The sequence below is a fragment of the Ascaphus truei genome, chromosome 2 (assembly GCF_040206685.1).
Source record: "Ascaphus truei isolate aAscTru1 chromosome 2, aAscTru1.hap1, whole genome shotgun sequence".
Lineage (NCBI taxonomy): Eukaryota > Metazoa > Chordata > Amphibia > Anura > Ascaphidae > Ascaphus > Ascaphus truei.
Window position 1 is genome coordinate 404,262,981 of NC_134484.1, and position 19,134 is coordinate 404,282,114.

Here is a 19,134-nt window from a genome sequence, read left to right on the forward strand (position 1 = left end):
CATATCAGGGGTCCCTAACGCTAATATAAATTCTTAATAACCTGTTTAATAACAGGAAGAATGATTTATAGTAAATCTGTCAATATTAGCTGTAAAGTTCTGTCTGACTGAAGCTTTTATTAACCTGTACATTACCAGGAAAAGCACTCTGTATTAGAGATGTCTCAGCCAAACTGCAAGCCAAAGTTCTGTCTGACTGAAGCTTTTATTAACCTGTACATTACCAGGAAAAGCACTCTGTATTAGAGATGTCACAGCCAAACTGCAAGCAGGCAAGTTCCCCTGAGTGGAAGATGCTATGGAGTGAGCCCATAACCATTTAAATGTGGGAGGGGGTGAGCTTAAATTAAGTAGGAGGTTGCCAACCTCCAATCAGCTATGACTAGCTGGACAAGATTTGTAAAACTTACTGGACACCTAACAAGCTCCAATTAAACCCCCAAAATACCCACAACATATATATAAGCATATGAGTGTCAGAAGAGTGCTACTGAGCTGGCAATTGCATTAAAACCAGAGACATAACATAAAACACAGACAGAGCTCAGTTTTTAGCACATCTAGTGAGACTCATACACGGTACAGTGCCTAAATATATATGGAATAACTAATAAGTAAATGGTCTTTTAGTTTGACATTTTTGGCCAAAATTGTTGTAAGCCCCTGAGCCAACGCCAAGGCAGACCACATATCAGGGGTCCCTAACGCTAATATAAATTCTTAATAACCTGTTTAATAACAGGAAGAATGATTTATAGTAAATCTGTCAATATTAGCTGTAAAGTTCTGTCTGACTGAAGCTTTTATTAACCTGTACATTACCAGGAAAAGCACTCTGTATTAGAGATGTCTCAGCCAAACTGCAAGCCAAAGTTCTGTCTGACTGAAGCTTTTATTAACCTGTACATTACCAGGAAAAGCACTCTGTAATAGAGATGTCACAGCCAAACTGCAAGCAGGCAAGTTCCCCTGAGTGGACCTATTTTGATCTGGTTTGAAACTGATTGGCCGGCGAAGCCGGCCAATTCAGTTAAACAACAATTCTACTTGTTACCAAGTAGAACAAAGAAAAAACCAGTCAAACAAAAAAAGTAAATGAATCCAACAAATACACTGCTAAAGTGCACTTAAAACAGAAGGGTTAATTCTGAAGAACCCTTGATGGGGGGTACCGAGCAAAGCACCCCGCCTAACGCCCACTGGGAGGCAAACTCTGAAACCGTCCCAGTGGACTCGGCGTACGAGTACTCTGCCCGAATACGGGAGTGCACCAGCGCCCGGAACATGGCCACGATGTTTGTTGGGACCCTCCCCTCCAAACACTGCTTCCTGGTTTTACAAATGGCTACCTTAGCCAATGCCAGGAGCAGGTTGACCAGGAGATCCCTAGGCTTATCGTTCCGGGACACTGGGCACCCAAAAATAAAAAGTTGAGGGGAAAAACCCAGCCAGAACTGCAGGAGAAGGCTCCTCAAGAAGGACACGAGGGGCTGCAGTCTAGCGCAACTCGAATAAATGTGATATACGGACTCCCGCTCGCCACAGAAGGGACAGGCGGCGGGGGAGTCCGTGAAGTGTGCCAAATACTCTCCTGTGCTCAGTGCACCGTGGAGGACCCTCCAACCCAAATCCCCGGCGGGACCGGGAACCAAAGATGAATAGAGTTCCCTCCACCGGGGTCTCTCGCCCTCGTTCGCAGGGAATACCCGCCTCCAGATGGTGTCTGGGCGGGTGACAAGGGCGAGGTAATGCACTATATGGAGCACAAGAGAATACAGGACTTTCCTCGGCATGCCGCGGAAACACGCCGGGGACATATCCCCCAACTTGCTGAGGTTGGGGGAAAGAAGAGCCCGAGGGGGCTGCCGCGGCTTTGGTTTCACGCAAAAATCCAGAGAGCTGAAGTTGATAGGCTGACAAGGCTCTCCGGTCTGCAATAACCCCTCAATGAAGGTGCGTGAGTCGGGGTGGATGGCATCCGTAATCTCCTGGATCAAGCGACGAGGGACGCGGGCAGTACGCAGACCCATACGGGGCGCGAGCACCTCTGCTCTTACCCAGTATCGCCGCCCATAGTCCAGGAGATCCCCGACTCTGGTCACCTGCGCCAGGATTAGCCGGCGGCAAATAGAGGGTGAATCCAACATCCGAGCCCCCACTGCCGGATTATACAGCAGGGGCTCGGCGAGGAAATCAACCCCCACCGCCTGTTCCTTCCTGGTCGCGGAGACCAGTTTCCAGGCCTTAAGTAAGTCCCGATAGTATGCCGGCAGCACCGAGAGGTCTCTACCTAAACCCTCGGGCCTGATGATAAACAGTTGCCGATCATACCTCATATTGCGCAGCTGGCGAAAGAAACTGGTTGCCAGCTGGCACCACTGCGGAGACGGATCTGCGAATAGGTATCTCTGCAGGTATTGGAGGCGGAAAGTGTGTAACTGGGAGCGGACACACACCACTCCCTGTCCACCCTCCTCCAAAGGGAGACACGCAACTCCCGCAGAGACCCAATGCTTCCCTATCCAAAGAAAATCCATCAACTTCCTCTGGATCTTGTTGATAAATTCGGGGGTCGGACCCATGGCTATCAGCCGGTGCCAAAGCTGACTGGCCACCAGCTGATTAATCACCAGGGTTCTTCCCCTGAGGGAAAGCATTCTCGACAGATACACCCATGACCCCAGACGAGCAACGACCCGTTCTTCAAGATCACTGAAGTTTTCCGGGGCCGGGACCTCCGCAGCAGACAGGTAGACTCCCAGATACTTGAGAGTATCGCCCTCCCACGAGACATTCCGAAACGCGGGGGGCAAGGAGTCCACCTGTAAGGGACCCACCAGAATGCCAGAGCACTTGGACCAGTTGATCCGAGCAGAAGAGGCCGCGGTATAGACCTCTTGGCACGCTTGTGCCTGCTCTAGATCATCTAGGTCCTGGGCCACGAGGAGCACGTCATCGGCATAAGCCGACAGGACTACCCTCATGTCAGGTTCCCGCAGCACCAGCCCGGTGAGCCTCCTCAGTAGGCAGAGGAAGGGCTCAATGGCCAGCGCGTACAGTTGCCCAGACAGGGGGCACCCTTGACGTACTCCCCGACCAAACACAAAAGGTGCCGTTAGGGACCAGTTGATCTTCACCAGACACTCTGCAGAGGTGTACAGCATCTGGAGAAAGCCCACAAATTGTGGGCCGAAGCCAAACGCCTGCAGGGTCTGCATAAGGTAACGGTGATCCACTCTGTCAAACGCCTTCTCTTGATCTAGGGACAGGAAGGCGAGTGATAGACCAGTCTTTTGTGCGTAATGCATCAGGTCCCGGACCAGAAAGATGTTGTCATGAATACTCCGGCCCGGGACAGTATAGGACTGGTCGGGGTGAATCACCTCTGCCAGCACGGACTTGAGCCTCAGCGAAAGCGCTTTGGCTACGATCTTATAGTCCGTGCTGAGCAGTGATACCGGTCGCCAGTTGGAAATCTGGCGGAGATCCCCCTTCTTCGGCAGCAGAGACAGTATTGCCCGCCGACACGAAAGGGGCATCTCACCGGTCTCCAGGGCTTCGGCTAGGACCTCGGTGAAATCAGGTCCCAGCATCTCCCAGAAAAACCGGAAGAACTCCACAGTCAGCCCGTCTAGACCCGGCGTTTTTCCGCGGGACATGAGATTGAGGGCTTCAGAGAGCTCGGCCATGGTCAAAGGTAACTCAAGCAGCTCCCTTCCATCCTCACTGACCGTGGGAAGCCCCTCCCATAAGACCCTGCATTTATCTGGCTGGATTAACTCCGGAGAGAAAAGATCTACATAGAATCTCCGGGTTCTGTCCCGGATGCTCTCCGGGTCAGTCAAAGGAGTACCGTCCTCTGCCAACAAGCAGGTGATATGTCTACGGTTTCCCCTCTTTTTCTCCAGCGCGTAGAAGAGTCGCGACCCGCGATCCATCTCGCGAAGGAAGTGGATGCGGGATCGCACATACGCCCCCCGAGCTCTCCGATCTTCCAAGTCCCGGAGAGCGTACTTCCTCTCCACGTACATACTCTGCAGGTATTGGTCTCCTTCCACAGACAGCCTCTTCTCGAGATCGAGCACCTCCTCCCTGAGGGCCTCGATCTCAGCATCGCGCTGCCTGCTGGCACCTCTGGTATACTCCTGACACACGAGGCGCAGATGAACCTTGCCCACGTCCCACCACTGCTCTAACGTGGCAAAGTCTGACCTGCAACCTCTCCAGGCCATCCAAAAGTCTCGGACCGACGTCTCAAACCCCTTGTCCTCCAACAAAGTATTGTTGAAGTGCCAATATGCGGCTGAAGGTGCTGCAGGTAGCAGCGTCACCATCACGGACGCACAATTGTGGTCCGAAAACGGCGCCAGCCTAATGGCACTGGACTGGGCTCGCGACAGGCTGTGGCTGGAAATATACAGCCTGTCTATCCGGGACCAGGACATCCTTTCGCCCCTAAACACCCTAACATGTGTGAACTCAGTGGATGCCTCAGGATGTTGTTCTCGCCAGACGTCTACCAAGGAGTAGCGGGTGATGACCTCCCGCAAGGCCGACGCAGAACACGGGTGTGGCTCCGGACCATTACGGTCTTTCCGAGCCTCGAGGGTACAGTTAAAATCACCCCCGAGCACCACGTATTCGTTCGTGTCGACTGTCTCCAGGTATTCAGACATTCTGACGAAGAACTGCCTTCTCAGGGGTCCGGTGGCAGGAGCATACACGTTCAGGAAATTAAACGTGTAGTCCTCATGTCGGACCCTGATATGCAACAGGCGACCTGGAACAACCGTTTTGGCAAGCAGCAGCTCAGGTTGAAAGGATTCAGAGAACAGGGTCACCACCCCACAAGATGTCGAAGTGAGGTGGCTGAAAAAGACCTTGCCTCGCCACTCCAGATGCCAGCTGGCTTCAGCCTCTGGAGTGGTATGGGTTTCCTGCAGGAAACTCACAGAATACTTTCCCTTCTGTAAAAAGGAGAGTACCTGGAACCTGCGCAACCCGTCCTTACAGCTGTTTACGTTAAGCGTACCGATGCTCAAAGCCATTGGTAGTCAAAGAGTTTTTCCGTCCCACAGGCGCTCAGGGTGCTATACCCCGAGAAGCCTTTACGTGCTCTCGCATCAATTTGTAGAACTTTAGGGCACGAACATGTTCATTAGACCCTGAGATTCTGGCCTTGCGGTTGGCCCTGGTGTATACAAAAAGAGAGTGGAGAATGACCGAAGCATCCTTCCACTTCTTGAGGGCCAACTTCACCTTCTTTTTTCCTTGCTTGTGAAGGGTATCTCCTAGGAACTCATCTATCTCCTGGGCAGGGATAACGGGGCTCAAGGAGCCCACCGACTCTGCGGTGCCAGAGGATGCCTCACTGAGCCCCAACTCCCCAAGCTCCTCTTGGCTGAAAAACTCAAGACCCCCGCCCCTCTCTGTGGGAGCCTTTCTCAGCCCTAGAGTGGGTCCCCTCTTCGGTGTTTCCACGAGGGGGTCCACTATATCCTCCACATCCAACCCCTGGGTAGAATCTTCAGGGGTATCTGGAGGCGGTATGATGGAGGCAGCGGTCTCCCGAGTGTCCTCGGGGGCCACAGAGGCACCCAGTGCCCTCCTAATCTCCTCTATCGCCGTGTGGATAAATGGGATGCCACAGGTGTTCTCACCAACCGCGGGAGGGCACTCGCCAACCGCGGGAGGGCACTCGCCAACCGCGGGAGGGCACTCGCCAACCGCTGGAGGGCACTCGCCAACCGCTGGAGGGCACTCCTCAGCATGCACCCCAAGGAGAGAGTCCAGCTTGGCAGTCATCTCTGACAAAGACCAAAACTCTCTGCGAAGAGGGCTCACGTCAGACACCCTCCAAGTGTATCCTGAATTGCTCGCTAAAGCCTCCTCTCCTACACCTGCCTTCCCCGCTCCATCCTCTAAATCCTCAACCATGGGGGTCAGCCCTAGCCAATCCCCTCCTTCCGGTGACATAAAACCTGACTCGGCCTCAGGCGCTTCACCCAAAGGTGGTACAGCCGGAGGGAGATTCTGGTCGACCCCCGAGTCTCCGAAGACAGCTACTTTCGGTGTGATAGGTTCACCGAAGCACAAGTCCCCGGGGGATGTTCTCCAACTGGGAGGAGTGTTGGAAGGTTTCCCAACGTCCATTTCTAGGGGCAAAGCCTCATGTTGTTGAGCACTTTGACCTTCCACCCCAGGGACGCCGGGTACCTCCTCTTCCCCTTGTATTCCCTCCAGATCTTCGAGGGGGGGGGGGCTGCATATTTATGGATTCCGGCTCACACTGGCTAATCCTAACCAGTGGGCCGGACAGGGCCACCCTGTGCGGAATTGCTGTTACATTCCGCTTCGGAGACTTCTGAGGGTGAACGTAATACGGTTCACCCTCCTCGCCCTCCTCAATCACCCTCTTGTTTTTGTTTTTAAAAGGCTTCTTCCTGGGGGGTGCTTCCCCAGAAGAGGGTGCCACTGTCTCTCCAGCCGGAGCTTCCTCCTGCTCCCCCGCACCCTGTACGGTGCTTACATTGGGGGTAAGGTGTTCTTGGGCGGGGACAGTGACAACAGAGGGTGACTGTTCTGGGGTGACTCTTTTCTTCTCCCTCTTTTTTGGGGGGAGAGGTTCAGATGTCACTGTTTGAGATGGAGCAGTGACATCTTCTGTGGTCCCAGGGGGGACCTGGGCTCTCAAGGGCTTTTCCTTCTCCCTCTGTTCTTTGGGGAGAGGTACAGACGTCACTGTTCCAGATGGGACAGCGACATCTCTTGTGGTCCCAGGACGGACCTGGGCCCCTGAGGGCCCCGCTGTGGTGGGCACAGCGGTACGGGGTGTCTTGGCAGAGGGAGGGGTGGGTGTAGGAGTTGGGATAGGTACTCTGTTCCCTTTGAGGCAACTCCTGCGAGTATGCCCCAGCTCCTTGCACAAATAGCACCTTACCCCCTCCGTGCCATAGTACACGGTGTATGTTATGCCCTCGTAGCGCACCCCAAAAGAACCCTCCACAGATTCAGTGCTCCCCGGCAGCAGCAGTTGTACCTGCCGCCTAAATGAGAGCACATGCCTCAGCGCCCTATCTCTACAGCCCAAAGATAATTTTATTATGGGGGACTTAATGTCTCCCAGGGCTTGCAGGTATGGCTTCATGAGGCTATCTGGGATGAAGGGGGGCACATTTGACAGAATGACCTTTGTGCCTAACCCCTCCATTGGCTCTATAGGGATGTATTTCCCCCCTACACTGATGCCTTTCTGCACCAGGGTGTGAGTGGCAGCCAGCGTACGGAGGAAGAAAATGCCCCTCCCATACATTTTGCTGGCCGCCACCACAGCAGAGGGACCCACCACATCAGCCACAGCCCTCACATATATCTCCATGTTTAGGCCAGGAGACATTGGGCACCTCACCCCAAGCTTCCTGCTCAGACAGGGCGTGGCCCCAACATTGTTGTTGATGGGGCCATCGCCTGCAACTGCCACATGCGCCCATGTTGGAACTGGGACTGCAGGGGTTACGCTGCTAACAGGTGCTGGGGGAGGCGTGGCCAGGGCACTGGAAGGACCAGGCCTAGGGCTGTGACTAAGAGTGTTGCTCCTAGGGGCCACAGTTTTTGGTGTTTTATATCCGGGCGTCGCCCCCGTTGCTGCACTTGTCCTATTCCCCTTTCCAGGCATGATAACAAATAAGCCTCTAAGTCAGGGGAGGGTATTGCTTAGGGAGAGAGGTACAGAGAGGAAACTGTCTCTTTAAGAAGAGATCTCTCTGCAAGGGGAAAAAACAGCAGCTTTTAAAAAACCTGCTGCAGTTTTAAATCTTTTTCCCCTTATTGGTTACTCTCTCTCTGTTGTAATAAGCAATCACCACAATTTTACAAGTCTTTATAGAAAAGACACAGAGCTCTCAATTGCAAGTGAGAAAGGAATCAGGCTTAAGAAAACAAAAGAGTGAAATTGGAAGTTTAAACAACCAGTAAAAACCTCCAGTAGTGAGGGAGGAGAGAGGGGGTAAGACTGCAGTTTTCCAGCCAGCTAAACTGCAGCTATGCTGGGTTAAAACACTGCAGCCCCTGGGTGAAAACCAAAAACGGGTTTTAATCCTGAAAAAGCACCCAAAACCCTCTATAAAACTCCCAGTATACTCACAGTATACTCCCCCACAGATCCACAACAAAATATAACAAATAAAGAAAGAATAAAGCCGATTCCTTACCAAATGCCTGGGAGCTCTGCACATACGCTTCTGAATGGAAGGAGAAGCAGGATCCAGCCAGGAAAAAACACTCACAGCCAAACTGCAAGCAGGCAAGTTCCCCTGAGTGGACCTATTTTGATCTGGTTTGAAACTGATTGGCCGGCGAAGCCGGCCAATTCAGTTAAACAACAATTCTACTTGTTACCAAGTAGAACAAAGAAAAAACCAGTCAAACAAAAAAGTAAATGAATCCAACAAGTACACTGCTAAAGTGCACTTAAAACAGAAGGGTTAATTCTGAAGAACCCTTGATGGGGGGTACCGAGCAAAGCACCCCGCCTAACGCCCACTGGGAGGCAAACTCTGAAACCGTCCCAGTGGACTCGGCGTACGAGTACTCTGCCCGAATACGGGAGTGCACCAGCGCCCGGAACATGGCCACAATGTTTGTTGGGACCCTCCCCTCCAAACACTGCTTCCTGGTTTTACAAATGGCTACCTTAGCCAATGCCAGGAGCAGGTTGACCAGGAGATCCCTAGGCTTATCGTTCCGGGACACTGGGCACCCAAAAATAAAAAGTTGAGGGGAAAAACCCAGCCAGAACTGCAGGAGAAGGCTCCTCAAGAAGGACATGAGGGGCTGCAGTCTAGCGCAACTGGAATAAATGTGATATACGGACTCCCGCTCGCCACAGAAGGGACAGGCGGCGGGGGAGTCCGTGAAGTGTGCCAAATACTCTCCTGTGCTCAGTGCACCGTGGAGGACCCTCCAACCCAAATCCCCGGCGGGACCGGGAACCAAAGATGAATAGAGTTCCCTCCACCAGGGTCTCTCGCCCTCGTTCGCAGGGAATACCCGCCTCCAGATGGTGTCTGGGCGGGTGACAAGGGCGAGGTAATGCACTATATGGAGCACAAGAGAATACAGGACTTTCCTCGGCATGCCGCGGAAACACGCCGGGGACATATCCCCCAACTTGCTGAGGTTGGGGGAAAGAAGAGCCCGAGGGGGTTGCCGTGGCTTCGGTTCCACGCAAAAATCCGGAGAGCTGAAGTTGATAGGCTGACAAGGCTCTCCGGTCTGCAATAACCCCTCAATGAAGGTGCGTGAGTCGGGGTGGATGGCATCCGTAATCTCCTGGATCAAGCGACGAGGGACGCGGGCAGTACGCAGACCCATACGGGGCGCGAGCACCTCTGCTCTTACCCAGTATCGCCGCCCATAGTCCAGGAGATCCCCGACTCTGGTCACCTGCGCCAGGATTAGCCGGCGGCAAATAGAGGGTGAATCCAACATCCGAGCCCCCACTGCCGGATTATACAGCAGGGGCTCGGCGAGGAAATCAACCCCCACCGCCTGCCCCTTCCTGGTCGCGGAGACCAGTTTCCAGGCCTTAAGTAAGTCCCGATAGTATGCCGGCAGCACCGAGAGGTCTCTACCTAAACCCTCGGGCCTGATGATAAACAGTTGCCGATCATACCTCATATTGCGCAGCTGGCGAAAGAAACTGGTTGCCAGCTGGCACCACTGCGGAGACGGATCTGCGAATAGGTATCTCTGCAGGTATTGGAGGCGGAAAGTGTGTAACTGGGAGCGAACACACACCACTCCCTGTCCACCCTCCTCCAAAGGGAGACACGCAACTCCCGCAGAGACCCAATGCTTCCCTATCCAAAGAAAATCCATCAACTTCCTCTGGATCTTGTTGATAAATTCGGGGGTCGGACCCATGGCTATCAGCCGGTGCCAAAGCTGACTGGCCACCAGCTGATTAATCACCAGGGTTCTTCCCCTGAGGGAAAGCATTCTCGACAGATACACCCATGACCCCAGACGAGCAACGACCCGTTCTTCAAGATCACTGAAGTTTTCCGGGGCCGGGACCTCCGCAGCAGACAGGTAGACTCCCAGATACTTGAGAGTATCGCCCTCCCACGAGACATTCCGAAACGCGGGGGGCAAGGAGTCCACCTGTAAGGGACCCACCAGAATGCCAGAGCACTTGGACCAGTTGATCCGAGCAGAAGAGGCCGCGGTATAGACCTCTTGGCACGCTTGTGCCCGCTCTAGATCATCTAGGTCCTGGGCCACGAGGAGCACGTCATCGGCATAAGCCGACAGGACTACCCGCATGTCAGGTTCCCGCAGCACCAGCCCGGTGAGCCTCCTCCTCAGTAGGCAGAGGAAGGGCTCAATGGCCAGCGCGTACAGTTGCCCAGACAGGGGGCACCCTTGACGTACTCCCCGACCAAACACAAAAGGTGCCGTCAGGGACCAGTTGATCTTCACCAGACACTCTGCAGAGGCGTACAGCATCTGGAGAAAGCCCACCAATTGTGGGCCGAAGCCAAACGCCTGCAGGGTCTGCATAAGGTAACGGTGATCCACTCTGTCAAACGCCTTCTCTTGATCTAGGGACAGGAAGGCGAGTGATAGACCAGTCTTCTGTGCGTAATGCATCAGGTCCCGGACCAGAAAGATGTTGTCATGAATACTCCGGCCCGGGACAGTATAGGACTGGTCGGGGTGAATCACCTCTGCCAGCACGGACTTGAGCCTCAGCGAAAGCGCTTTGGCTACGATCTTATAGTCCGTGCTGAGCAGTGATACCGGTCGCCAGTTGGAAATCTGGCGGAGATCCCCCTTCTTCGGCAGCAGAGACAGTATTGCCCGCCGACACGAAAGGGGCATCTCACCGGTCTCCAGGGCTTCGGCTAGGACTTCGGTGAAATCAGGTCCCAGCATCTCCCAGAAAAACCGGAAGAACTCCACAGTCAGCCCGTCTAGACCCGGCGTTTTTCCGCGGGACATGAGATTGAGGGCTTTAGAGAGCTCGGCCATGGTCAAAGGTAACTCAAGCAGCTCCCTTCCATCCTCACTGACCGTGGGAAGCCCCTCCCATAAGACCCTGCATTTATCTGGCTGGATTGACTCCGGAGAGAAAAGATCTACATAGAATCTCCGGGTTCTGTCCCGGATGCTCTCCGGGTCAGTCAAAGGAGTACCGTCCTCTGCCAACAAGCAGGTGATATGTCTACGGTTTCCCCTCTTTTTCTCCAGCGCGTAGAAGAGTCGCGACCCGCGATCCATCTCGCGAAGGAAGTGGATGCGGGATCGCACATACGCCCCCCGAGCTCTCCGATCTTCCAAGTCCCGGAGAGCGTACTTCCTCTCCACGTACATACTCTGCAGGTATTGGTCTCCTTCCACAGACAGCCTCTTCTCGAGATCGAGCACCTCCTCCCTGAGGGCCTTGATCTCAGCATCGCGCTGCCTGCTGGCACCTCTGGTATACTCCTGACACACGAGGCGCAGATGAACCTTGCCCACGTCCCACCACTGCTCTAACGTGGCAAAGTCTGACCTGCAACCTCTCCAGGCCATCCAAAAGTCTCGGACCGACGTCTCAAACCCCTTGTCCTCCAACAAAGTATTGTTGAAGTGCCAATATGCGGCTGAAGGTGCTGCAGGTAGCAGCGTCACCGTCACGGACGCACAATTGTGGTCCGAAAACGGCGCCAGCCTAATGGCACTGGACTGGGCTCGCGACAGGCTGTGGCTGGAAATATACAGCCTGTCTATCCGGGACCAGGACATCCGTTCACCCCTAAACACCCTAACATGTGTGAACTCAGTGGATGCCTCAGGATGTTGTTCTCGCCAGACGTCTACCAAGGAGTAGCGGGTGATGACCTCCCGCAAGGCCGACGCAGAACACGGGTGTGGCTCCGGACCATTCCGGTCTTTCCGAGCCTCGAGGGTACAGTTAAAATCACCCCCGAGCACCACGTATTCGTTCGTGTCGACTGTCTCCAGGTATTCAGACATTCTGACGAAGAACTGCCTTCTCAGGGGTCCGGTGGCAGGAGCATACACGTTCAGGAAATTAAACGTGTAGTCCTCATGTCGGACCCTGATATGCAACAGGCGACCTGGAACAACCGTTTTGGCAAGCAGCAGCTCAGGTTGAAAGGATTCAGAGAACAGGGTCACCACCCCACAAGATGTCGAAGTGAGGTGGCTGAAAAAGACCTTGCCTCGCCACTCCAGATGCCAGCTGGCTTCAGCCTCTGGAGTGGTATGGGTTTCCTGCAGGAAACTCACAGAATACTTTCCCTTCTGTAAAAAGGAGAGTACCTGGAACCTGCGCAACCCGTCCTTACAGCTGTTTACGTTAAGCGTACCGATGCTCAAAGCCATTGGTAGTCAAAGAGTTTTTCCGTCCCACAGGCGCTCAGGGTGCTATACCCCGAGAAGCCTTTACGTGCTCTCGCATCAATTTGTAGAACTTTAGGGCACGAACATGTTCATTAGACCCTGAGATTCTGGCCTTGCGGTTGGCCCTGGTGTATACAAAAAGAGAGTGGAGAATGAACGAAGCATCCTTCCACTTCTTGAGGGCCAACTTCACCTTCTTTTTTCCTTGCTTGTGAAGGGTATCTCCTAGGAACTCATCTATCTCCTGGGCAGGGATAACGGGGCCCAAGGAGCCCACCGACTCTGCGGTGCCAGAGGATGCCTCACTGAGCCCCAACTCCCCAAGCTCCTCTTGGCTGAAAAACTCAAGACCCCCGCCCCTCTCTGTGGGAGCCTTTCTCAGCCCTAGAGTGGGTCCCCTCTTCGGTGTTTCCACGAGGGGGTCCACTATATCCTCCACATCCAACCCCTGGGTAGAATCTTCAGGGGTATCTGGAGGCGGTATGATGGAGGCAGCGGTCTCCCGAGTGTCCTCGGGGGCCACAGAGGCACCCAGTGCCCTCCTAATCTCCTCTATCGCCGTGTGGATAAATGGGATGCCACAGGTGTTCTCACCAACCGCGGGAGGGCACTCGCCAACCGCGGGAGGGCACTCGCCAACCGCGGGAGGGCACTCGCCAACCGCGGGAGGGCACTCGCCAACCGCGGGAGGGCACTCGCCAACCGCTGGAGGGCACTCCTCAGCATGCACCCCAAGGAGAGAGTCCAGCTTGGCAGTCATCTCTGACAAAGACCAAAACTCTCTGCGAAGAGGGCTCACGTCAGACACCCTCCAAGTGTATCCTGAATTGCTCGCTAAAGCCTCCTCTCCTACACCTGCCTTCCCCGCTCCATCCTCTAAATCCTCAACCATGGGGGTCAGCCCTAGCCAATCCCCTCCTTCCGGTGACATAAAACCTGACTCGGCCTCAGGCGCTTCACCCAAAGGTGGTACAGCCGGAGGGAGATTCTGGTCGACCCCCGAGTCTCCGAAGACAGCTACTTTCGGTGTGATAGGTTCACCGAAGCACAAGTCCCCGGGGGATGTTCTCCAACTGGGAGGAGTGTTGGAAGGTTTCCCAACGTCCATTTCTAGGGGCAAAGCCTCATGTTGTTGAGCACTTTGACCTTCCACCCCAGGGACGCCGGGTACCTCCTCTTCCCCTTGTATTCCCTCCAGATCTTCGAGGGGGGGGGGCTGCATATTTATGGATTCCGGCTCACACTGGCTAATCCTAACCAGTGGGCCGGACAGGGCCACCCTGTGCGGAATTGCTGTTACATTCCGCTTCGGAGACTTCTGAGGGTGAACGTAATACGGTTCACCCTCCTCGCCCTCCTCAATCACCCTCTTGTTTTTGTTTTTAAAAGGCTTCTTCCTGGGGGGTGCTTCCCCAGAAGAGGGTGCCACTGTCTCTCCAGCCGGAGCTTCCTCCTGCTCCCCCGCACCCTGTACGGTGCTTACATTGGGGGTAAGGTGTTCTTGGGGGGGGACAGTGACAACAGAGGGTGACTGTTCTGGGGTGACTCTTTTCTTCTCCCTCTTTTTTGGGGGGAGAGGTTCAGATGTCACTGTTTGAGATGGAGCAGTGACATCTTCTGTGGTCCCAGGGGGGACCTGGGCTCTCAAGGGCTTTTCCTTCTCCCTCTGTTCTTTGGGGAGAGGTACAGACGTCACTGTTCCAGATGGGACAGCGACATCTCTTGTGGTCCCAGGACGGACCTGGGCCCCTGAGGGCCCCGCTGTGGTGGGCACAGCGGTACGGGGTGTCTTGGCAGAGGGAGGGGTGGGTGTAGGAGTTGGGATAGGTACTCTGTTCCCTTTGAGGCAACTCCTGCGAGTATGCCCCAGCTCCTTGCACAAATAGCACCTTACCCCCTCCGTGCCATAGTACACGGTGTATGTTATGCCCTCGTAGCGCACCCCAAAAGAACCCTCCACAGATTCAGTGCTCCCCGGCAGCAGCAGTTGTACCTGCCGCCTAAATGAGAGCACATGCCTCAGCGCCCTATCTCTACAGCCCAAAGATAATTTTATTATGGGGGACTTAATGTCTCCCAGGGCTTGCAGGTATGGCTTCATGAGGCTATCTGGGATGAAGGGGGGCACATTTGACAGAATGACCTTTGTGCCTAACCCCTCCATTGGCTCTATAGGGACGTATTTCCCCCCTACACTGATGCCTTTCTGCACCAGGGTGTGAGTGGCAGCCAGCGTACGGAGGAAGAAAATGCCCCTCCCATACATTTTGCTGGCCGCCACCACAGCAGAGGGACCCACCACATCAGCCACAGCCCTCACATATATCTCCATGTTTAGGCCAGGAGACATTGGGCACCTCACCCCAAGCTTCCTGCTCAGACAGGGCGTGGCCCCAACATTGTTGTTGCTGGGGCCATTGCCTGCAACTGCCACATGCGCCCATGTTGGAACTGGGACTGCAGGGGTTACGCTGCTAACAGGTGCTGGGGGAGGCGTGGCCAGGGCACTGGAAGGACCAGGCCTAGGGCTGTGACTAAGAGTGTTGCTCCTAGGGGCCACAGTTTTTGGTGTTTTATATCCGGGCGTCGCCCCCGTTGCCGCACTTGTCCTATTCCCCTTTCCAGGCATGATAACAAATAAGCCTCTAAGTCAGGGGAGGGTATTGCTTAGGGAGAGAGGTACAGAGAGGAAAATTTTCTCTTTAAGAAGAGATCTCTCTGCAAGGGGAAAAAACAGCAGCTTTTAAAAACCTGCTGCAGTTTTAAATCTTTTTCCCCTTATTGGTTACTCTCTCTCTGTTGTAATAAGCAATCACCACAATTGTACAAGTCTTTAAAGAAAAGACACAGAGCTCTCAATTGCAAGTGAGAAAGGAATCAGGCTTAAGAAAACAAAAGAGTGAAATTGGAAGTTTAAACAACCAGTAAAAACCTCCAGTAGTGAGGGAGGAGAGAGGGGGTAAGACTGCAGTTTTCCAGCCAGCTAAACTGCAGCTATGCTGGGTTAAAACACTGCAGCCCCTGGGTGAAAACCAAAAACGGTTTTTAATCCTGTAAATGCACCCAAAAAACTCTCTATAAAACTCCCAGTATACTCATAGTATACTCCCCCACAGATCCACAACAAAATATAACAAATAAAGAAAGAATAAAGCCGATTCCTTACCAAATGCTTGGGAGCTCTGCACATACGCTTCTGAATGGAAGGAGAAGCAGGATCCAGCCAGGAAAAAACACTCACAGCCAAACTGCAAGCAGGCAAGTTCCCCTGAGTGGAAGATGCTATGGAGTGAGCCCATAACCATTTAAATGTGGGAGGGGGTGAGCTTAAATTAAGTAGGAGGTTGCCAACCTCCAATCAGCTATGACTAGCTGGACAAGATTTGTAAAACTTACTGGACACCTAACAAGCTCCAATTAAACCCCCAAAATACCCACAACATATATATAAGCATATGAGTGTCAGAAGAGTGCTACTGAGCTGGCAATTGCATTAAAACCAGAGACATAACATAAAACACAGACAGAGCTCAGTTTTTAGCACATCTAGTGAGACTCATACACGGTACAGTGCCTAAATATATATGGAATAACTAATAAGTAAATGGTCTTTTAGTTTGACATTTTTGGCCAAAATTGTTGTAAGCCCCTGAGCCAACGCCAAGGCAGACCACATATCAGGGGTCCCTAACGCTAATATAAATTCTTAATAACCTGTTTAATAACAGGAAGAATGATTTATAGTAAATCTGTCAATATTAGCTGTAAAGTTCTGTCTGACTGAAGCTTTTATTAACCTGTACATTACCAGGAAAAGCACTCTGTATTAGAGATGTCTCAGCCAAACTGCAAGCCAAAGTTCTGTCTGACTGAAGCTTTTATTAACCTGTACATTACCAGGAAAAGCACTCTGTATTAGAGATGTCACAGCCAAACTGCAAGCAGGCAAGTTCCCCTGAGTGGAAGATGCTATGGAGTGAGCCCATAACCATTTAAATGTGGGAGGGGGTGAGCTTAAATTAAGTAGGAGGTTGCCAACCTCCAATCAGCTATGACTAGCTGGACAAGATTTGTAAAACTTACTGGACACCTAACAAGCTCCAATTAAACCCCCAAAATACCCACAACATATATATAAGCATATGAGTGTCAGAAGAGTGCTACTGAGCTGGCAATTGCATTAAAACCAGAGACATAACATAAAACACAGACAGAGCTCAGTTTTTAGCACATCTAGTGAGACTCATACACGGTACAGTGCCTAAATATATATGGAATAACTAATAAGTAAATGGTCTTTTAGTTTGACATTTTTGGCCAAAATTGTTGTAAGCCCCTGAGCCAACGCCAAGGCAGACCACATATCAGGGGTCCCTAACGCTAATATAAATTCTTAATAACCTGTTTAATAACAGGAAGAATGATTTATAGTAAATCTGTCAATATTAGCTGTAAAGTTCTGTCTGACTGAAGCTTTTATTAACCTGTACATTACCAGGAAAAGCACTCTGTATTAGAGATGTCTCAGCCAAACTGCAAGCCAAAGTTCTGTCTGACTGAAGCTTTTATTAACCTGTACATTACCAGGAAAAGCACTCTGTATTAGAGATGTCACAGCCAAACTGCAAGCAGGCAAGTTCCCCTGAGTGGAAGATGCTATGGAGTGAGCCCATAACCATTTAAATGTGGGAGGGGGTGAGCTTAAATTAAGTAGGAGGTTGCCAACCTCCAATCAGCTATGACTAGCTGGACAAGATTTGTAAAACTTACTGGACACCTAACAAGCTCCAATTAAACCCCCAAAATACCCACAACATATATATAAGCATATGAGTGTCAGAAGAGTGCTACTGAGCTGGCAATTGCATTAAAACCAGAGACATAACATAAAACACAGACAGAGCTCAGTTTTTAGCACATCTAGTGAGACTCATACACGGTACAGTGCCTAAATATATATGGAATAACTAATAAGTAAATGGTCTTTTAGTTTGACATTTTTGGCCAAAATTGTTGTAAGCCCCTGAGCCAACGCCAAGGCAGACCACATATCAGGGGTCCCTAACGCTAATATAAATTCTTAATAACCTGTTTAATAACAGGAAGAATGATTTATAGTAAATCTGTCAATATTAGCTGTAAAGTTCTGTCTGACTGAAGCTTTTATTAACCTGTACATTACCAGGAAAAGCACTCTGTATTAGAGATGTCTCAGCCAAACTGCAAGCCAAAGTTCTGTCTGACTGAAGCTTTTATTAACCTGTACATTACCAGGAAAAGCACTCTGTATTAGAGATGTCACAGCCAAACTGCAAGCAGGCAAGTTCCCCTGAGTGGACCTATTTTGATCTGGTTTGAAACTGATTGGCCGGCGAAGCCGGCCAATTCAGTTAAACAACAATTCTACTTGTTACCAAGTAGAACAAAGAAAAAACCAGTCAAACAAAAACGTAAATGAATCCAACAAGTACACTGCTAAAGTGCACTTAAAACAGAAGGGTTAATTCTGAAGAACCCTTGATGGGGGGTACCGAGCAAAGCACCCCGCCTAACGCCCACTGGGAGGCAAACTCTGAAACCGTCCCAGTGGACTCGGCGTACGAGTACTCTGCCCGAATACGGGAGTGCACCAGCGCCCGGAACATGGCCACGATGTTTGTTGGGACCCTCCCCTCCAAACACTGCTTCCTGGTTTTACAAATGGCTACCTTAGCCAATGCCAGGAGCAGGTTGACCAGGAGATCCCTAGGCTTATCGTTCCGGGACACTGGGCACCCAAAAATAAAAAGTTGAGGGGAAAAACCCAGCCAGAACTGCAGGAGAAGGCTCCTCAAGAAGGACATGAGGGGCTGCAGTCTAGCGCAACTCGAATAAATGTGATATACGGACTCCCGCTCGCCACAGAAGGGACAGGCGGCGGGGGAGTCCGTGAAGTGTGCCAAATACTCTCCTGTGCTCAGTGCACCGTGGAGGACCCTCCAACCCAAATCCCCGGCGGGACCGGGAACCAAAGATGAATAGAGTTCCCTCCACCGGGGTCTCTCGCCCTCGTTCGCAGGGAATACCCGCCTCCAGATGGTGTCTGGGCGGGTGACAAGGGCGAGGTAATGCACTATATGGAGCACAAGAGAATACAGGACTTTCCTCGGCATGCCGCGGAAACACGCCGGGGACATATCCCCCAACTTGCTGAGGTTGGGGGAAAGAAGAGCCTGAGGGGGTTGCCGTGGCTTCGGTTCCACGCAAAAATCCGGAGAGCTGAAGTTGATAGGCTGACAAGGCTCTCCGGTCTGCAATAACCCCTCAATGAAGGTGCGTGAGTCGGGGTGGATGGCATCCGTAATCTCCTGGATCAAGCGACGAGGGACGCGGGCAGTACGCAGACCCATACGGGGCGCGAGCACCCCTGCTCTTACCCAGTATCGCCGCCCATAGTCCAAGAGATCCCCGACTCTGGTCACCTGCGCCAGGATTAGCCGGCGGCAAATAGAGGGTGAATCCAACATCCGAGCCCCCACTGCCAGATTATACAGCAGGGGCTCGGCGAGGAAATCAACCCCCACCGCCTGTTCCTTCCTGGTCGCGGAGACCAGTTTCCAGGCCTTAAGTAAGTCCCGATAGTATGCCGGCAGCACCGAGAGGTCTCTACCTAAACCCTCGGGCCTGATGATAAACAGTTGCCGATCATACCTCATATTGCGCAGCTGGCGAAAGAAACTGGTT